This window comes from Tachypleus tridentatus, chromosome 11 (genome assembly GCF_004210375.1).
Source record: "Tachypleus tridentatus isolate NWPU-2018 chromosome 11, ASM421037v1, whole genome shotgun sequence".
Lineage (NCBI taxonomy): Eukaryota > Metazoa > Arthropoda > Merostomata > Xiphosura > Limulidae > Tachypleus > Tachypleus tridentatus.
The window spans coordinates 8371861-8393296 of record NC_134835.1 but is presented as its reverse complement, the minus strand read 5'-3'; the positions used below and the strand labels follow the sequence as shown (position 1 = coordinate 8393296).

At 32.6% G+C, this 21436-nt stretch overlaps 1 pseudogene across 1 annotated transcript in view; it reads left to right on the top strand.

Moving 5' to 3' along the window:
* The window catches only part of LOC143231656 (serine/threonine-protein kinase SIK3-like), a 79511-nt pseudogene that overhangs the window by 44567 nt on the left and 13508 nt on the right, over positions 1-21436 (top strand). The window contains exons 3-11 of the transcript XR_013017099.1: positions 10496-10612; positions 11571-11634; positions 13396-13557; positions 14901-15025; positions 15255-15378; positions 16525-16751; positions 19018-19168; positions 19681-19784; positions 20877-21196. The product of XR_013017099.1 is annotated as a serine/threonine-protein kinase SIK3-like (transcript). The remainder of the gene's footprint in view (positions 1-10495; positions 10613-11570; positions 11635-13395; positions 13558-14900; positions 15026-15254; positions 15379-16524; positions 16752-19017; positions 19169-19680; positions 19785-20876; positions 21197-21436) is intronic.

Genomic DNA, 21436 nt, shown 5'->3' with positions numbered 1-21436 from the left:
TTTTTACATTCCAATGAGAATAATGTTAATCAGATAAAGAAGCCAAACTTCAGAGGTAAATATTTACTTAGAATAGCTGTTTCAGGAACATGTTGGATTCTGAATGTAGATTTCCAAGTACATTTTCGCCAAGACCAGCTTGGTTGATAACTGGTCACGTTCAGTATTAGGTAGCACAATTTGGTTGACTGTGAGAAATTTACATGGACTAAGAAATGAACATTAACAGTAAGATGTCTGCTAAGTTGTTTCAACTATGTATAACGTGGTGAAGTCATGTAAATTATTATATTCCGTCTTATTAACTGGCTAAAAGCAAACTGTCTACAAAATATTTACAAAATTATTATGGTGTTTAGGGCAATATAACAATATTGTTCTTCAAAAAATTTAATGTTCAGAGTATGTGTCAAAGTTTCCTACTATATTATCTTGAATGGTTAAGATTATTGTGTGTTGAAACAATAGATATTTTATCAGAATATCGTAATACATTATAACAAGAGAATTTGAAACTATAACAAGAGAATTTACAAATTCATTTGTGTTACATTTTTATTGTTCCACATTTTAAACTTTTTGACTTACTGTGTATTACAAATTGCACCATATTCTTCAGTGATAACGAGAAAACCCACTTGTAGAGAAAAATATACATGTAAAAACGGCTGGTTTGGGTTGAATTTTCTTTTTTATGTAGAGGAGCGAACAACGTTTCGACCTTATTCGGTCATCGTCAGGTTCACAAAGAAAGAGGTAACTGACCGATAGCTGACCACATGTTTGAAGGGGGTTGTGTAACTGAACTAGAAAAACTAAATGCAAACAACAGAAAAGACACCAACACGACAAACCGTTGACTAATCTCATAATTAACAGATCCAACCGACAATTAAACACAGACGATATACATCTACTTAACAAAGGACTCAACTTCACGATAGCACCTAGGTACATTCCAACCATAGAAATCAAAACATGTTTAGAAGATCTAGCCAGGAGACTTGTGATACATTCTACAGAAAACAAAAATAAGAAAACAACCAAAAACAACCACCAGAAAGAAGACAACTTAGATAATTTTATTGACATCCAACAGCCAAACTTCCCAGGTAAAAATTAAAAATTTATATTTTCCAGAAACACCTAAAAACAACATCTTAAACGATTTTTTCAAAGAATGTTCTCACAAAACCATCAACATAATTTCACAAAACAGAAAACTAAAAAACAATCTTACAAAAAGAGGCATTAATTTAATTAAAAACCTAAAACAAGACAAAAACATAAAAATTCTAAAACCAGATAAAGGAAACGCTGTAGTCATAATGAACACGAATGAATGCATCCAAAAAATGAAGAACATCCTATCAGACACTAACAAATTTAAACCAATATACACAATTCCAACAAAGACACACGAAACGCAACTAAACAAAATACTACTACAAATGAAAAAAAGCCAACACAATTTCACAGACACTTTATTCCTACCTACGTAAAACCGACTCATGCACACCACAAATATACGGCATCCTCAAACCTCATAAACCAGATTGTCCATTACGACCAATTATGTCCACATATGAATCGTTTAATTACAATCTTGGTAAATACATAGCATGGGCATTCTCCAAATATGTAACATCAGCCAGCTCAATCATCAAAGACTCTTTTAATTTCAAGTCTAATCTTAATCAACTTAATCATAAAGCCTTAATGGCCAGTTTCGATGTTATATCCCTCTTTACAGACGTCTTAACCGCTGAAGCCTGCAAGAAAGCCTTAGAACTATATATCCGAGACCTTGACCCATCAATAGACATTCCCAGCAACAAATTAGCAAGCCTCATGGAATTCACCACGATAAGGACAAACTTCATGTTCAACGACCACAACTATATACAAACAAATGGCCTAAGCATGGGCAACCCAGTATCACCAATTCTAGCCAATATTTTTATGACACAAGTTGAAACACAAGCAATTAACACAGCATTACATCCACCACTATACTGGTACAGATATGTAGATGACACGATTGCGGGATTCACATCTACAGAATACACACGTAATTTTTTTCAATCACATTAACTCTATACATCCCTACATTAACTTCGCATGTGAACAGGAAGAAAGCAATCAAATATCATTTCTTAACCTCAAAATTACAAGAACTGACACACAATTCAAAACAGAAATGCATCGAAAAATCACCCATACTGGACTATACATTCCTTGGGACTCAGCAAATGAAAAAAACCATAAACTAAACATACTAATAAACCAAATAAACACATCCATAAAACTATGCTCACCAGATAAGATTAACGATGAATTAGACAAAATAAAACAATACTTCATCAACATCAATAAGTTTCCTCCACAAACCGTAGAAAACATTATACACACACACCTAGACAGAAAGCAAAATCAACGAACAAAAGTAAATATATCTCACGAATCAAAAAATCACGAAACCATATACTGCTGTATACCATATATTCCCGACATCAGCAGACAAATAACCAACATTTGGCAAAAACTACTAACAAAATATGACATTCCAGTTAATACCAAATTTATTCAAAAACCAGGCACAAAACTAAGGTCTATACTATGTAAAAACTACACTGACAAACACCACACCAACATTATTTATAAAATACAATGTTATAACTGCCACGACTTCTATGTTGGAGAAACAAGTAGAAAAATGGAAACCAGATTCAAAGAACACAAAAAGTCACCTTTACACGTTTCCGAATACTGCAAATCAAATAAACATAACATAACCATAGAAAACACCCAAATGCTAATTAAAGAAACAAACATAAACAAACGCAAAATTAAAAAAGCCTTACTTATACAACAACTTAAACCCTAAATAAACCAATATAAAGGAACACTTAAGCGCGCCCTCTACATTCCTACACTCATATACATGTAAGAACGGCTGGTTTGGGTTGAGAAAATTGTTATGTAGATGAGCGAACAACGTTTCGACCTTCTTCGGCCATCGTGAGGTTCACAAAGAAAGAAAGAGGTAACTGACCGATAGCTGACCACATGTTTCAAGGGGGTTGTGTAATTGAGTGTAGGAATGTAGAGGGCGTGCTTAGCTGTTGGATATACTTATTAATATAGGTATAAAGGCGTTCCTTTGTGTTGGTTTATTTTGGGCTTGAGTTGTTGTAAAAGTAAGGCTTGTTTAATTTTGCGTTTGTTTATGTTTGTTTCTTTATTTAGTATTTGGGTGTTTTCTATGGTTATATTGTGTTTATTTGATTTGCATTGGTCAGCTATCGGTCAGTTACCTCGTTCTTTCTTTATATATATATCATATTCTTGTTGTTATGATAATTGTGTTTTTTTAAAAAGTAAAGTTTATTTAAATGAACTAATATAAAATAGTAAATAACCCTGAATTTCATTTAAGACGTAAAATACAGAAAAATATGATATGAAATGAAATAATGTTCACAATAACGAACTGTTAGTGGATAGGATGTTAAAAATATGAAAGATAAATGGTTACATTTATCAATGTATATAAAATGTAGGCCCGGCATGGTCAGGTGGGTTAAGGCGTTCGACTCGTAATCCGAGGGTTACGGGTTTGAATCCCGGTCGCGCCAAACATGCTCGCCCTCCCAGCCGTGGGGGCGTTATAATGTGACGATCAATCCCACTGTTCGTTGGTAAAAGACTAACCCAAGAATTGGCGGTGGGTGGTGATGACTAGCTGCCTGCCCTCTAATCTTACACTGCTAACTTAGGGACGGCTAGCGCAGATAGCCCTCGAGTAGCTTTGCGTGATATTCAAACAAACAAACAAACATATAAAATGTAAATATAAATTTATTGAAAGGGGTATAAATGTTTTGAGGCAAAATTCATAATGGATGTACTTATTATTTTTCTCTTTTGTGGATTCACTTCTGAGAGATTCACGTATATCAGGTAATTTTTTTAACATGTAAAGATTTAAATTAATCTAAACATAATAACGGCAAGCTTTTTTAAATCGTAATTCTAAAAACCTCTTAGCAACAAATCTATTACAGTTGGATGATAAAAAACAAATTATAGCATTGGATGCCTCTGTGTTAATTCCTGTTGTTCTCCAATAATCGTGTTGTACACGTATATGCATACCATGTAAGTTGTATGAATTACAGAGTCATTAAATTTGTTTGTTTTGTTTGTTTCTGAATTTCGCACAAAGCTACTCGAGGGCTATCTGTGCTAGCCGTCCCTAATCTAGCACTGTAAGACTAGAGGGAAGGCAGCTAGTCATCACCATCCACCGCCAACTGTTGGGCTACTCTTTTACCAACGAATAGTGGGATTGACCGTCACTTTATAACGCCCACACGGCTGAAAGGGCGAGCATGTTTGGCGCGACGGGGATGCGAATCCGTGATTTTTGGATTATGAGTTGCACGCCTTAACGCGCTAAGTTATTAAATAAGCGAGTTACGTTAAGCTTGTTTAGATAGATCCATATCAAAAGATTGTAAGTGAAAGCAAATCGATAACATTTCTTTGCGATATTTGATTTGTGTCCCTTTGAGAATATCTGTTGCAAAATTGAATTTTGTTGTTGGATGGAAGTTCATGAATTTAAATATTAACATTTACATACTTGATAAATATATAGTAAGATATACTGATATAATTGATATACTAGTTGATGATTGACAGTTATATCGAACACTTTAATATTTCTTTTAATGGCATTAAAACAAGTGCTAGGCATATACTTAAAAAAATGTATATTATATCATAATTTTAGTGTTAACTCAATGCCAAAATTCAATTTTAATCACTGTTTTGTGTTATATCAGGGGATATTTCGTTTATAAGTATTTTAGTTACTGGTTTCTTACTTCATGATTCTTCAATTAATGTCATGACTCTACTATTTCCAGAAGAATTTTCATATAAAATTACAAGTCATGTAAGTTAGTGGTAGTAAAACTGTAATAGGACATTGCCCTTTATAGGTTGATTGTGCATTAATTATCAAAAACATTAGCTTTAAATAAAATGTTTTTTTAACACCTGTTAATACTCATAAAAATTTATTTTACACGCAGTGTGCATGTTATGGAACTCGTATGGTTTCTCCCACTATTTTGTGATGAGACTGTTATTCAAGAGATTGTTCTATAATTTTAACGGTTCAATGGCAGTTGGCCGTCTGTAACTTGGTGAGCCTAAATTGTGAGAAGTACCTGTGTATACAAAGCTGAAATCAGTTTATTAGTATTAAACAATATTTATCTTTATAAATATACTAAATGACAATAATAATTTCAACTTCACTGAGTAAACACTTGCCAAATCATTAAAGGCATACATAATAAGTTGATTAGTATAAGATTACAGTGTATAAACATTAAATAGATTGATTTTGATCACCAATAACAGAGGAAATTGTTTGTGATTTTTCAATAAATGTTTCATGGGGTCACATATTTATATATTTTGATTGTTGTTGTTTTTTTGTTATGGTAAACATAGTGTACAAATGGTAATTTGGCTTTTGAAGAATAAGTTATTGTAGAAGACTGTGAGATAACTGAGTTTGAAATGTTCTCTTTTTGATATTAGTAATATTCGTAACCTTTATTCAAGGTTTCTAAAGGACAGGGGCGTAGATTTTTTACACCCGATAGGGGGGATGATTTTTGCAACCACTTATGTGGACTGTTCAATTTGCAAATTGGTAATCTCTGATTACGTGAACCTGAAAGTTGTAAACATACAGTCACAGAGTAATCTTGTTGCCACGATACTTCAAAGTTTCCATGTGGGTTTGTATAATTGAGGTGTTGTGAACAGTTTTCAAAATGTTAATAGAATAATGACAAATGTGTCACAAATTAACTGCCACATGAATTTATTCCTGCACACTGCACGGTAGTAAAGATGGCCATTATACCTGACAAGGTTACTAATAACTTTCATTGCATGAATTACGCTTTCAAATATTAATAAAATTGGTAATTACACTTGATAAGTTTATATCTACTGAAAAACTGTTCATGTTGTTTGATAACAATAATTAAAATGTCTTTGCGAACTCTTGAAAATTACACATCAGTTCAATGTAGCACATAATTATTCATACTTTTCATTGAAGTAATATTCATTCAGTCCTCTAGTCTACATGTTCCCAAACGTAGACTTCCTTTGTGATGATCTGTTTATGAATTCTTTCATAAGCTCTTCTATATTTATCTTGTCGACCTCATCTTTGTGAGTGTGACAAACTGCCACATGGTTGAGGCGGCACTGAGACATAGTTGACCTTAACCACCTCTTCAAATGTCATAATGCGCAAACGTTGCATTCACATTCGCAGCTGGATACTGGATATACAAGCAAAATTTTCATGAGAAGAAACACTTTACTGAACATCTTCTGGCTGGTTTCATGCATTTCACAGTAAGCATCTTTCGCACCTTTCAGAGATACTGCTTTTGTTGTTCCTTTGAACATGGACAACTGAAACTCGAGCCATTGTGCAGAGATTTCTGGATGGAAATTTATAACCAAGTTGTCAATCTTGTCAGATGTGATCATGTTCTCAAGTGCCAGATATTGCCTCAAGTCATTGTTGTCTGCATTGAATCTAGTAGTCAGATGTTCTATGACTGTGTCCACAAATTTGAAATATTGGCTTCTGTAGTAATCTCTAGCTGATGCAGAATGGTGTGCTGAGCCATCACCTGTGATCCTTCTAGGGGTTCTGCAAATGCGTGGTAGTTCAATAGGCACCAGATCTAGGGAAGTTAACTTTTTCTCAGCTTCATCAAATATCTTGACGTAATTTTCCTCTGTTTGTAATACCCACAGTTACTCAACTGTCATTGAAGATGCTTCAATCATGCCAGATACTGTCGCTGATTTTGCTTGGAATGCACGGTTTAGTTCCTCTAATGCAGCTGATGGATGCTGAGCCATCAACAATCCTAAAACTGTCTTTCCTTTGCCAAATCTGTCCAGCAGACCTTGTGCTTTCATTGCTACATCTGATTTTTCATTTGCTAATTCAGACAAAGATTCAACAATGTCACTGTAGTGATCATTAGCACATGTAATTGCAGATAGGCGGCACAACCAGAGTGTTGGACACAGTGGGCGGATGTATTTAACTGGACCATTGTGGCTGTCTGACGATACAATATTTTCAAAGATTGTCTTGTATTTGCCTGACCTCTGAAGCAAGACACCAAGTTCATGTATCCACTGGATAGAATTTCGAACACATTCACAAGCTTCAACTGCATGTTACATTATTAAATTAACTTTGTGTGCTCTGCAGCGAAAAAACAAAGCTGACGGTTGCTTCTCTTTTATTTTTGCCTGGCATCCACTGTACACACTACTCATGTTAGCGGCTCCATCATAAGTTTGTGCTCTTAATCCTGACAGTGGTAAATTGAGTCTAGTCAGTACATCAAGTATAGTCGAGGATATTGTTTCACCAGTTGTATTGGAAACACTGTATAAACCAAGAAACGTCTCATGGACGTCAAGGTTCTTATCTACATATCATACACATATTGCTTCCTGTTCGGCACCTGTAACATCTTGAGTGTCATCAACCATTAATGCAAAGATTTTACTTTGCTGCACTTCATGTGCTATGTTCCTCAGTATTTGATGGCTGAACATGTCCATTATTTCATTCTGAGCCTGGGATGATGTGAATGTAGTTTTTTTTTACAAGTAAGTTGTCAATTCAGGAGCTTTATTAAATTCAGGAAGTTCCCCTCCATATCAGTATGTCCACGTAATGCTAAACCTTGATGCAGTAAGAAACGTAAACTTCTGAATATTTTGGCTAGACTTCTTTTGCATTCTTCCTGCTGCTTATTTTTTCCATCATGTAGCTGGACAGTCACTGGAGTTACATCAAGTGAACCTTCTGGAGATATAGCGAATCTGTGCTGAGAGGAGGATTGGTGTTCGTTGAATTTCTGTTTTGCCTTTTTCCAGTTGCAAAAATCGGTGTATATGAAGGTATACTCCACTGGCATCTCCAATTTCCCTGTAAAAAGGCCTCTATTTTCCGCTTTGGCACAATGAAAGCATATGACTTTTTAAGTCTGATTGTCGAAGTGCAGCCATGGGAACTCATCAAACCATTTGCCCTGGAAGTTGATATTTTGAAATTTTGCTTTCTGTCGGGGTATTAGTTGTGAGTCTGGATGATATGGCTTTCCACAATGTATCTGTGGAGTATCAGATTTTTCATTACTGCACAAACTTGTTTCACAACTATCTGGTGGTTCATGATGAGCAATAGTTGCAGAAGCATTTTCAGACTCGTCCTCTGATGAACATGGTATTTCCTCTGTATGGCAAGTTTCTATTCCTTTGCTTGAGGTTGTTGGATTATCTGCATCTACATTGTCACTTGTAATACTAGTAACTGGCTTGCAGAACTGTCTAATATCGGAAAGTTTCAATCGCTTGTTTGTCATAATTGGAATCTGTTTCCCAGATGACTTAACAGACTAAAATACAGTCTTTATTGAAAAACTCTAACGTACAATGAACGATGATAGAACAAAATGGAAGTATGACTGAACTGTACAATGTATTTAAGTCGAACGCGCGAACTTCACAGTGACTACCGAACCGACTGACCGCTTGAGCATCGCTGGGACAATAATGTGTGCTAGTTACAACACAAGTAATTGCAAGTTTCTCGAAAAATACTTAAACAGTCACAAATATATTATATTCCTGTTAAAACTCATCAAAAGGCAAACACGTTGTGATATAATATCTATAAGCACGTCTATTAAATAAAAACACATAAACAAAAACTAGCAATACAATTCGAGTAGAGGCTTTAGGCCGTTGAAATCGCTCTTTTTGTGGTCAAAGGTCAGGTAGGGAAACCTGTCATTTTCATTTAGTACGTCAATAGACAGCAATCCGGTGGCTGTTACTTCTGTTGTTTCCTTTGGGAGAGGGTGAAGAAGGGTTGCTCTGAAAATTATAACATTTGAAAAAAGATGCTTTACAAACCAAATATGGTAACATTAAAGGCGATCAACAGGGAAATCTTGCTTTACTAATCTGATTGCTGTATTAATTGTAATCTAGACAATGGAAAGGCTATAGACTTAGTGTGCTTAGATTTTCATATTGTTTATGATAAGGGTTGGGGCAAGACAAGTTAATTGGATTAAAGGTTGATTGAATGGAAAAAAAATCAAAAGACTTATCAACGGATATCCTTATGACTAGTGGAGTGCCTCAAGATATTGATGGGGCATAGTTAGTCAATTAGTAAACTTAATCTCTTGGGTATTTCTAGTTGTATTGGGGTACTACAGAATGACTTGGATTAATTGCTAAGTTGAACAGACATATAACAAATTATCGTTAATTATTGTAAAGTGTAAGGTAATGTATGTGGATTATCATAATGTGAGTCAGATTATTTATTTAAATAGGACCCTATTTTCATTTTTTTTATGTATCAATTTTTTTTATTGTATGAAGTTTCTTAAACTTAATATTGTGAAAGGTCTCAAAATGCCATAATCTAGCACTATTAATGCTAACAGAATATTAAAGCTATTTGTACATATATTCGTTAGAAGTTATCAGAGGTAATTATATATCTATAAAAAAATTTGGTTGGTTAAGACCTCGCTAAGAATAGTGTTACAGTTTTGGTCTCCTAAACAAAGAAAAAATGTTGACCTACTGGAAAACGTTCAGAGGAGGGCTGCAAGTACAGAGGGATTATCTTATTGTAGAGTTAGGTTAAGGTTATTTTCTCTTGAGAAAAGAAGGATGAAACATGATGTTATAAATGTTTACAAGATTATGCTGGCTTTCTAATATCTTCATGTTGTACTCTGAAGACAGTAAAATGAGAGCAGGATATTTTGATTTGGAAAAGACAGGAAGGATGGCACTTTTATGAAATTTAAGAGCAAATTAATTATCTCCTGAAAAAATAAAGGATGGTTTATAATTCTAGTTTCCCTAACAGTAGGAGTGAAAAGACATCCTTGAAGGGCCAAGTGGTCCACCAGTGATGACGAGAAACCCATTTGAAGTAAAAATGCATTCTCAAGACAGCTGGTATAGGTATTAACACTTTAATTAAAATGAGGTACAGAACAGCATTTCATTTCAACCTGAAGATGACCTAAGAAGGTTACAATGCTCATACCCATATTAGCTGTCTTGAGAACAGAAGTGGTCCACTATTATCTCTATTTCATGTTATGCATCTGAATATCACCTGAACTTTTTCATGTTTTTGTTATGTGATTTTTTTGTAGTTGCTAATTAGATCAAGTGTTTATTAGTGGTACTTTATTATATGCAAGTAAAAACAGTTTTCCTTAGTTGAAGTTTCATTGTTGGTGTTCAGATGATATTTTATGAAATAAGAATTATGTTTTATATCAATTTAAGTTCAAATTATTTGCTTTCTAAATTTTCATAGGTAGCAATCAAAATTATAGACAAGACTCTGTTAGATGAAGAGAATTTAAGGAAAATTTTTAGGGAAATTCAAATAATGAAGTTGCTCAATCACCCCAACATAGTTCGTTTGTATCAGGTGGGTAATTTAACAAATTAAAAGTTGCAAGAATTTACTATTTAGCATTTATGTATTAGAGTAAGTTCATGCCATTGATAATGTTATTAGGATTTATGCTGTTCGTTTACCAAACTGGAAAAGGCCTGGCATGGCCAAGCGCGTAAGGCGTGCGACTCGTAATCCGAGGGTCGTGGGTTCGCGCCCGCGTCGCGCTAAACATGCTCGCCCTCCCAGCCGTGGGGGCGTTATAATGTGACAGTCAATCCCACTATTCGTTGGTAAAAGAGTAGCCCAAGAGTTGGCGGTGGGTGGTGATGACTAGCTGCCTTCCCTCTAGTCTTACACTGCAAAATTAGGGACGGCTAGCACAGATAGCCCTCGAGTAGCTTTGTGCGAAATTCCAAAAACAAACAAACCAAACTGGTAAAATTAAAACTGTTTTAATTTATTTATGTATTTTAATTGGTAAAAAACTATTATTTCAGAACTTACATTTGAGTCAAAATATTTGATGGCAAATATTTCATAGCTTTATGTGTTGTAAAGTTTTTGAAAGTACTTTTAAGGTAGATAATGTAAAAAAATTACAGGTTTTCTAGCTGCCTGGATTAATAATTATTTTATTAGCAGATTGTTCAAATACGTCCAGTGTATTATGTAGGAATTATGATACTTTAGCTCCAAAATGGTTGGAAGTAATGTACTTTATTTAACACCAGAATTACTAGTGACAAATCAAGATTTTAAACATGTAGCAACTGAACTGGGTATACAAACAAGTTAGTGATTTGAGAAATCAATAAGTACAAATATAAGTTTGTGAACCAAGACAGTTTTGTTTTATCACATGAAAGATGTTTGTTGGTCAAGGTAATACGTCTCTTTTCATAACCAGCTGCATATTTTAGCTTTGTATTTCTTGTTTGCCAGACATGAACTAAGGTTTCTTCAATAATAAGTTTGTTTTATTTTTAAGGTTATGGAAACAGAAAATATGATTTACTTAGTGACAGAATATGCTAGTCAGGGAGAAATATTTGGTAAGTGGTGTATGTTTAAAACTATTCTCAAGTATTTTTGTTTTCAAACCATTCTTCCATAACAAGTATTTGTATATGTATCATTACAATAGGAAAAATATTATGGAAAGGTTTTTGTAAGCCATATAAAGAGTTCTAAGAAACTGTGCCATTTCTTTAGTCACCATTTCTTGCCTAAGGACAGGCATTCTTACAAGGAAAGAAGACCTTGTGTAACCACATTTATTTTTAGCTTGTCCAGTAATGGTAAAGGTATTTGTACCTGTGGCTGAGGATGCTAAGTATCCATCATGCTAGTGGTTTGGGGCACAGAGTATGTATGAAGCTACGTCGTCGACAGCTTCCTTTATTAATATTAACAAGTGCCTTCAAAATTTTGTTCATTGGAGCTATTTTTAGATTCATTTGGGTTTGGATTACATGAGGTGGTGATTAATAATGTTAGGGTATGGGTGAAGGCAACATTCCTGCATGTATTTTAGAAATTAACTCTTTAAGTTTAATTAATATGTTCATTCAGGGATGTTTCAAGTTTTTGATTGTCAAATGAAAGACATAGTTTCATAAGGTATTTTGATTTGGAATCGAAATATGAAAAATTACATCTAATTGGAATTTATTTGTAAATGAGTTGTTTTAATACATTCTATGTAAAAATGTTAATTTTTAATTGTTGGTAATGTATGTATGTAGATATATAAAGTTGCATATTATGTTTGTTTGTCAATTTAAACACAAATAGTACATGTGTGTGTGTATATATAAGCAGAGGTGAAAAATACATTTAAAAATTAGGTTATTTCAATGTGCTTGGTGTGTATGTATTTGTATACATAGCATACAAGTCTTCAGCATTATTCAAAAGCTTATCTGGAGTGACTAATTAATTAATTGGGAGATATATTCTAATATTAAATGAAGTATGTAATAAAAGCACATTAAGAGTACAGTAAATATTTTATAAGAACGTATCACATACCATTATCAGCAATGTGATATGCAGTATAGTTATTAAATAAAAAAATGTACAGTGACCCCTGTGTACATGGGGTTAAGGTGATATGCTGTAATTTGAGTAGAGTTTATGAAAGGTTAGTTTTTAATCTCGGTGCAAAATCTTGTGGTGAAAAAAAGAAGAGAAATCTAATAGTTTGAATTATATCTGTACTTGTACTTCAGTCTAAAATGTGTTCTGTATCTAGTCAATAGAGTCAGGGGTGTAGTTAAATTATTTCTCTTCGATGCAGGATGTGCTTTTTAAACACCTTTGCAAATGTTTTGATATTTCTATGAATTCTAGTATACACATTTATTGTAAAGTTCATATATTGTGTTGTATTATAGTTCCTCTGTACGTTTCAACATTAAAGTTAGTATCAAAGTCCAACAAGGATATATATATATATATTTTCTCATGGTACTAACGACTGCTGATTTTATATATATTCTGTATTTTTTAAGTTATTTTTGATGAAAGTCATATCAACTTTGCATGATTTTATTAAAATCATTATAAAATATTCAACGAGTCTTGACAATATGCAGAACATTTCTTAACTTCAGACTTTACATGATGTATTACTTACTACATTTATGTGTTATACTGGAGGAACAAATTCATTATATTTTATTTATTACAAATTTGAATTATTTGAATGATATGCTTGTATTTCAGTGACGTTTTAGTAAGTTTGGGGGCACATCTTTTAATTTCAAGGTTTTAGTAAAATAAGGTCTATTTTAATTTTTTTGTGAGGCCAGATCACCTTGTAGTCAGTGGAAAAATGAGTGAAAGTGAGGCTCGGAAAAAGTTTCAACAGATTGTCGCTGCTGTTGGGTACTGTCATCAGCGAAATGTGGTACACCGAGACTTGAAAGCTGAGAATCTTCTTCTAGACTCAGAAATGAATATTAAAATAGCAGGTAAAAACAAATTATAACTAAAATTTAATCACAGTTATTAATATATTTAATTATTATAAAATAATAATTAAAGTGACAAAAATTTTACAAGTAGGTTAAAATCTAAGATTTAAAAACTGAAACTAGAAGACTGCTTAAAAGCTGTTTTAAAGGTCAAGCAGGCTTGTACACAGAATGTTTGGAAGGGGATTTCTGGTTTGTAAGGTCAAAAGCAGGTACATATTGTGTAAATAACAATTAGCATACTAATGCTATGGGAGTTTGGGACCATATTCCCCTAGAAAATATGTAAAAAGTAGGTGCCATAAGATTAAATCCAGAAGAACTTTTGCATGAAATATAACTTAAATAATTGCATGGCTTTTCATATAAAATGCACAAACATTTAATGAAAAGTTAACAAATGATCATTTTGTTCTAACACTGCATGGGTACATAAACGTAAATTAACATAAGGTTTTGTATGTTTGTTATAGTACTGTACTGTCTACATGTAGAGTAGTTATTAATTGTTAAATCATATGTTTAAACAACTCTGTACAACAATAATATACCAGGTATTTCTATCATTGTGTGTCATATAAATACATGTATGCAGCACTGAAATAATATTGGCATTCTCCATCAGTGTTTTTCCCATAAATAACTTACACAGAGTTTCAAAGTTTATAGCAGTGTCATAATGTTCATGTATTAAAACTAGAGCACTCAATCTTTCTTTGGTTTGTATACATCTCAGGTGGAGAGAAGACACTGAACATTTGCATGAGTATAAAATTAGTGTGGCAAGTAACATAAAGATATTTTAATGAAAAGAGAGAATTATTTGAAACTCTAGATGCAATTGTAATAACTAACAGTGTAATGAACATTTTTATATACGTTTGACTTGTTTTAATATATTACTTTAAAACAAGTGGATTGTGTTGCTGTTTTTTTTTTGTTGAAGTTTATCACCAACAAGTCACAGGCACCTACTGTAAAGAATCTGGCCAATAAAGCCTGGTATTAGCAGTACAGCTTACAGTTACAGATGGTCAACAGAAGTCATTGCATGCAACTATTTCAAGCCTAAAAATGTAATGCTGCATCAAAAGAATGTAGACCATGAAGAAAACATTTAACATCATAAGTTGCTGTGCTTTAACTATAATTTTTTTACACCATAAAAACAGCAGATATGAATGATTAATCTTGTGTACAAGTTACATAAGATACATACCATGTATGCATTTTGTAAATAAACTATCATACATATACAAATAGTATAGTTATGTGAATAATCTTCATAGACAATATAAAAACTTGGAGCAAAGTTCTATGTTGTAGTGTTTCTTTTGTAGATTTTGGTTTTAGCAACCATTTTGAACCTGGTAAGTCTCTTTCAACATGGTGTGGAAGTCCACCATATGCTGCACCAGAATTATTTGAAGGTAAACAGTATGATGGAACCAAAGCAGATATTTGGGTAAGCTTAAGTACTCAGTCAGTGGTTATTTTCTTTAGTTTGCGTGAAGAATCAAGATTAACTTTTGTTGTTGTTTCTTTTTCACTCCAATAAACTCATTAAAATACAACAAAACAAACTTACTCGGTCAAGTCTACATTTCATGCTGTATATTTAGAAGTTTTGCCTAATTCATAGCAGCAAACTTTGTAATTTTTTTGTATCTGATTCAAAAAAATATTTTTGACAGAGTATGGGAGTTGTGCTTTATGTGTTAGTTTGTGGAGCTCTCCCTTTTGATGCAAACACTCTTCAGAGTTTACGAACTCGAGTTCTGTCTGGAAAATTTAGAATACCCTATTTTATGTCTACAGGTAAGTTTATTTTCTACAAGTTTTCTACGTTTTTATTTAGTTTATTGTGACACTTTAATAAATCCAATTTAAACCTGAACTTTGTCAGAGTAATTTACAATAACGTTTATTTTGACACTTTACTACATCCATGCAAAACCTTAGCTTTGTCAGAGTAAGTGACAAAGGTTTATTGTGACACTTGAACTTTGTCAGAGCAAGTTACTAAGGTTTATTGTGACACTTGAACTTTGTCAGAGCAAGTTACTAAGGTTTATTGTGACACTTGAACTTTGTCAGAGTAATTTACAATAAGGTTTATTGGGACACTTGAACTTTGTCAGAGTAATTTACAATAAGGTTTATTGTGACACTTGAACTTTGTCAGAGTAAGTTACTAAGGTTTATTATGAGATTCAACAATTAAGTAAATTGTATGCACAAATTCTTTTAAAACGTATTTGAAGAGAGATGTTCCTTTAGTTACAGCTCAGTGACTAAAACAGAATGTCTCTGTGACCTTTGCTTTTAAGAGTATGATTGTAATATTTGAATTTGGACTTTGAAAGTAAGTATTGATTTTAGTCATATGTCTTAAAACCAACTAAACTAAGTCTATTACAAAACTTACTAAGAAGTTTAAACCTGATTATCAATATTCCAGGGGATCAGTGTAGTCTTTTATCCAAGATGTTACACAAATGTATATTTTCTTGCCAAAAAGCTGGTTTCAAAACTCCCAAATTTAGTGACATTTTTATGGTTTGACTTTTTGGACTCTGTTACTGATTGAGTGGCATTCTCCCCACTCTACTGTATGGTCAAGTCCAAAAGTTAAATAGTTGGTGCACACTTATCCTACATTAACTAACAATCTCTGAAGATCTGTATACAAGAAATTCCTGTTGTCAGCCATTGTACTATAGCACACATACCTTTGAACAAACAAATATGTACTATGCATATAAATTTACTGACACACTAATACTGATCTATTTCCATTTCTATAAACAGAGTTAATATTGTAATTAGAGATTCTTTAATGCATATAAATCGTTTTACATAACAAATTACTGTTTGAAAGATCTTACATTATTTTACAAAAAACTACTAAATGCATATATAAAATTTAAAGGTATATTGTATTTAAAGCGTTTTTCTTTGCAGACTGTGAACACTTGATACGCAACATGTTAGTTGTTGATCCAGAGAAGCGGTTTACTATACAGCAAATTCTCCACCACAAGTGGATTCAAATGGGTGAACTTGATCCTAAAGTTAAGATATTACTTGAGGAACAATCAAGATCTGTCCATGAAAATGAACCTATTGAGGAGTTAATAATAGAACATATGCTCCAGCTGCCAGGACTAACCAAAGAACAAATTATTAAAGTATCAGTTTTATATTCTACTGTAGAGAAAATATTTGCTTATCAAAAACATTTAATGTTTCCAAACCTTGTTAACATATTGGAACATATTCAAACTTAAATTTTAGTTTAACTACATAAATACTCTCTTTCTTAAAATTGATGACAGCATTACCTTTACCTTGTTTTTTTTAAAAAAATGAATTATTGTTATTATTATAGTTTCCAATGGCAGACAGAAGAGTTTAAAATATTTAGTAAACCATTTCTTTCAATATGTTGAATGGATTGTTTATTTCTTCAGTATAAATACTTTTCTGTTTTGTACATATACAAACACATGCACACACACTTTAAAAAATTAAAGAACTTCTATATTAATTTACTGTATTCCTTAAACAATAAACAGAGACTTGTTTGAAAGTAACATCTATACATTAAAATTAAATCTCACAGTTCATGTTTGTTTGATTTGTGTATGGGGTCTTTGGACAAGATCAGTGTTGTGACACAAATGTAATGTTGATTAGATGTGTCAAGAAATTTTCATATTTCAACCTTATTCTAATCAGGTTACAGAATTTTTGTCACATGTAGACGTAAGTATGTTAGGCAATTTAGGTGTTTTCCCTTGATATAATTATATTTATAGAAGTGTTTGTCATTCCTAGACATAATTTAATTATATTATCCAATTTACAAAATATTGGAGTATCTAGAATGTTACATAATTTAGCTTAAGTCACTCTATGATATATGGTTGAAATGTTTAATGCCTACATGAGGTTATCATTAGGTTACCTACATAGGTTAGAACTAAACGTAAATACAGTAATTAATATAGCCAATTTAACAAAACGCTTGCAAAGTCTACAAGAATTTCTGATATAATTATGATAGATTTTTTAACGAGAAGGGTTTAAATAAATTGTCAAGAATTTCCATGGTTTCGTTACCTTACATGCTTGTCTTTGTTATCTGTGATGGAAAACAGTTTACATGGTAAAATATGGTATTAACTTGTGTAATTTTGTGTTTGTAGATGACATTTAGAATACATGGTTTTGTATTTGACAGCTTATAACATTTAACCTCAGTATGGGTACCATGAAAAACAGTGATAACCTGATATAAATGTTGCATGTCTAACCATTAAATCACTAACTTGTTTTTTGTTATTTACTACTGGTAGGGTTCAAATATGGCATAAAATTATGCAGTTACATTTTTGTTAGTTACTATAGTGGTTTAAAGAACCATTAACCAAGTTTAGGTGAAATCATTGAATTTCTGATAAATACACAGAGTGATTAATAATGAATGGGATTTATTATAATTGATTAATTATTTTTAGTGTGACTCATGTTTTATTAAGTCAGGATCCTGTTATGGTAACTTGAGAATACACCTACCTCATAATCAGTGAATTTAAGATCTTAAGAAATCACTTTTTTAAACTTGAGTGCCAAGGCTATTGTGAAATGCCCCAGTAGGTAGCAGCACAAGGGCCTTAGGATGTGGTGTCTGTCATTTGTAAAGTTAATGATACCATTCTGCTGGACCAGGAGCACAGTCCCCAGGGCAAACATTCCTGTCTTACACCCTTTTTCTCTCTTTAACATTTTTAAGAACTTATTAAAAAGAGGATCCTAAGTTAGCAATAAACTCAATAAAAACAGCCAAGTCCTAACAGCAGCTGTTTTCAGCTAACTGTATCAGTTCAAAATCATGCTTTACAGCATAACCAGGTTTTATTGCTACAGCCCCTGTATCCTCCTGAGGGAATTGAAACCTAGATTTTGGTATGGTAAGTCCATAGATTTATCACTGTCTTATTGTGGGGCAGTGTTATATAACAGGCTAGGCAGATTACAGTTTAAAAGAAATGATGAATCAACACATTTTTAATGAAGATTTCATTGGTGTTTTTGGATATTTTGTTGTTTAAAACAAAACTATACAAATAAGGCTATGTATATAGTGTTAAAGATGTTTCGTTACTATTCTATATTCAGAGTTTCAAAAAAGTTACGTAATATGATAGATTTAAACAACTCAGTATTTGTGAACCATGCGATAAAGTATGTTACTTAATAGTTGTTTCTACGTAACATGAAATTATTGAAACCTAGGCAAAACTGATTTATTATACAAGAAGAAAACACATTTTATTTCATATAACATGAAATGTCTCGCCTGCTATTATACAGGTCTTGAAATCAGTTCATGTAAACTTAATTTTTAATTATGATCTGTTTTCCTTGATGATACTGAATTATCATTTTCAGTGTGTACAAGAAAAATATTTTGACAGCTGCAGTGCCATATATCACTTGCTTCATGATAAATTAAAAAACCACCAGAGGGCATCCTTGCTGCCCCAAAACTTGCCAGTTACAGCTCAACCACAAAGAAAATCAAGTATAACAACTGGAATTGGTAAGTATGCTATGATATAATGTCATATCTAATTTATGAAATACTCTTTTTATTTGTTAAATATACAACATTAAAATATCAACAAATAACATTTCAAACTTTTTTTTATTTTTAATGTCAAAATATGCAAATAAAAAAACAAAAATTTGTTACTGTTATTTTCAACATTTTGTCCAAAAATTTAGAATTTAAGAATTTTTAAGAAATAGTTTTTAATCCTATTATTAGTCACTGAATGTGTAATTGTTTTGAACTCAAATGTAAATATGTTAAATATTTAATCAGTTACAATATTAAGTCATTCCATTTTACAATAAGTAATTTTATAAAATATACCACTAAGCTTTGGTGAATTGTCTGATATTAAGATATGCGTTTTATGTTTTTTTAACTTTCTGTCCTTGAAAAATGTAACTTAAATTACCTGTTTTAATCATAATGATACATGCTCTCTTCATCTGATGTTTTTTCCAACACAAAAGTGAAAGCATCTTTTTTGTTCGACTTGGCAGTTGAACGAGGTTCACCTAACATGGAGAATGGTAACTCTGAACACCAATCTTTGTTGACTGTCAGTCCTACTCAGATGTGTGCCGGGAACCAAAACGTTGAAAATGTAAATCACAATACAAGCTCATATTTAATAAATAAATAGCTGTTTGCTAATTTAAGGAAAACAGTGAGTAGTTTACTTTGCTAAATTTTTTAATATATTTATTTGCAGAGATACAACCATGGTATTTTCACATACCCTTATGTTTGGTATTACTTTTTTATGTAATGTCCTAATTATCAAGTTAGGTCCAATATTCAATTTATAAAGTAACCAAACAGTAAGTTTTGTTACTATATTTATAATGATGTTTTCATTGATACATTATTCTTCTGTTTGATTATTATTAATTGAAAGGGGAGAATGTCCCTTCTTGATTTGGATCATACGTGTATGTAAACTTTAGATATTTTATACAAGAGGAGGAAGGGCAGATAAGGTATTCAGATAACAGACATTAGCATCATTTCACCATTACTAGGAAGGACAGATAAGGTAATCAGGTAACAGACATTAGCATCATTTCACCATTACTAGGAAGGACAGATAAGGTATTCAGGTGATAGACATTAGCATCATTTGACCATTACTAGGAAGGACAGATAAAGTATTCAGATAACAGACATTAGCATCATTTCACCATTACTAGGAAGGACAGATAAAGTATTCAGATAACAGACATTAGCATCATTTCACCATTACTAGGAAGGACAGATAAGGTATTCAGATAATAGACATTAGCATCATTTCACCATTACTAGGAAGGACAGATAAGGTATTCAGATAATAGACATTAGCATCATTTCACCATTACTAGGAAGGACAGATAAAGTATTCAGATAATAGACATTAGCATCATTTCACCATTACTCTTTGTGACACAATATTAAATATTAAACATCTTTACAAGCACTTGACAGATTATCTCAGTGTCTGAGAATAGCAACTGTGTAATGATTCTGTAATTTCTGTGCCAGATCTCATAATATTAACTTATTTAAAAAAATGATTGTGTTTCTACATTGAACAGTGCTTATTACTTTGTTGATACTGATTCAATCTCAAGATAATTATAAAACAAGGTTAAGTTTGACTGCTTTAGCATGAAGCCCACAACCTGTATTACTTCTTCATAAAATATAATTTTTCTGATAGTTTGGTGAGGTCAAGTTGGAATCTGATAGAGAAGAAACCATTAGAGAAACTACTCTTAATCACCAAATGATGCGTCGCCATACGGTTGGTCCAAGCGATACAAGGCATAAACACGTGTCGAAGACATCTGCCGAAAGTTTACCCGAAATCCAAACTGAGCCGAAATTTTAAACCTCTTCTTCCACCTACAAAGTTACCACTTAGTGCTTTGCCAAATACTAATCTCCCTCAAAATTTGCCACTTCTACAAAATTTCCATCCACAAAATTTCTGTGTGAAGGACCAACATTTACTGAAACCACCTCCAGTACTTGGAGCAGGTAAGTATGGAGAATATAGAATATACTTACTGTGATGACTTTATCAAGGGATATTTTGGAGAGTGAATATAGTGTATGATAGAAAACTTAAGGGTAAGTCAGTGCTGGAAATTTGTTAGTTTGTAATTTCCCACGAAGCTACATGAGGGCTATCTGTGGTAGCTGTCCCTAATTTAGCAGTGTTAGACTAGAGGGAAGGCAGCTAGTCATCACCACTCACCACCAACTCTTGGGCTACTC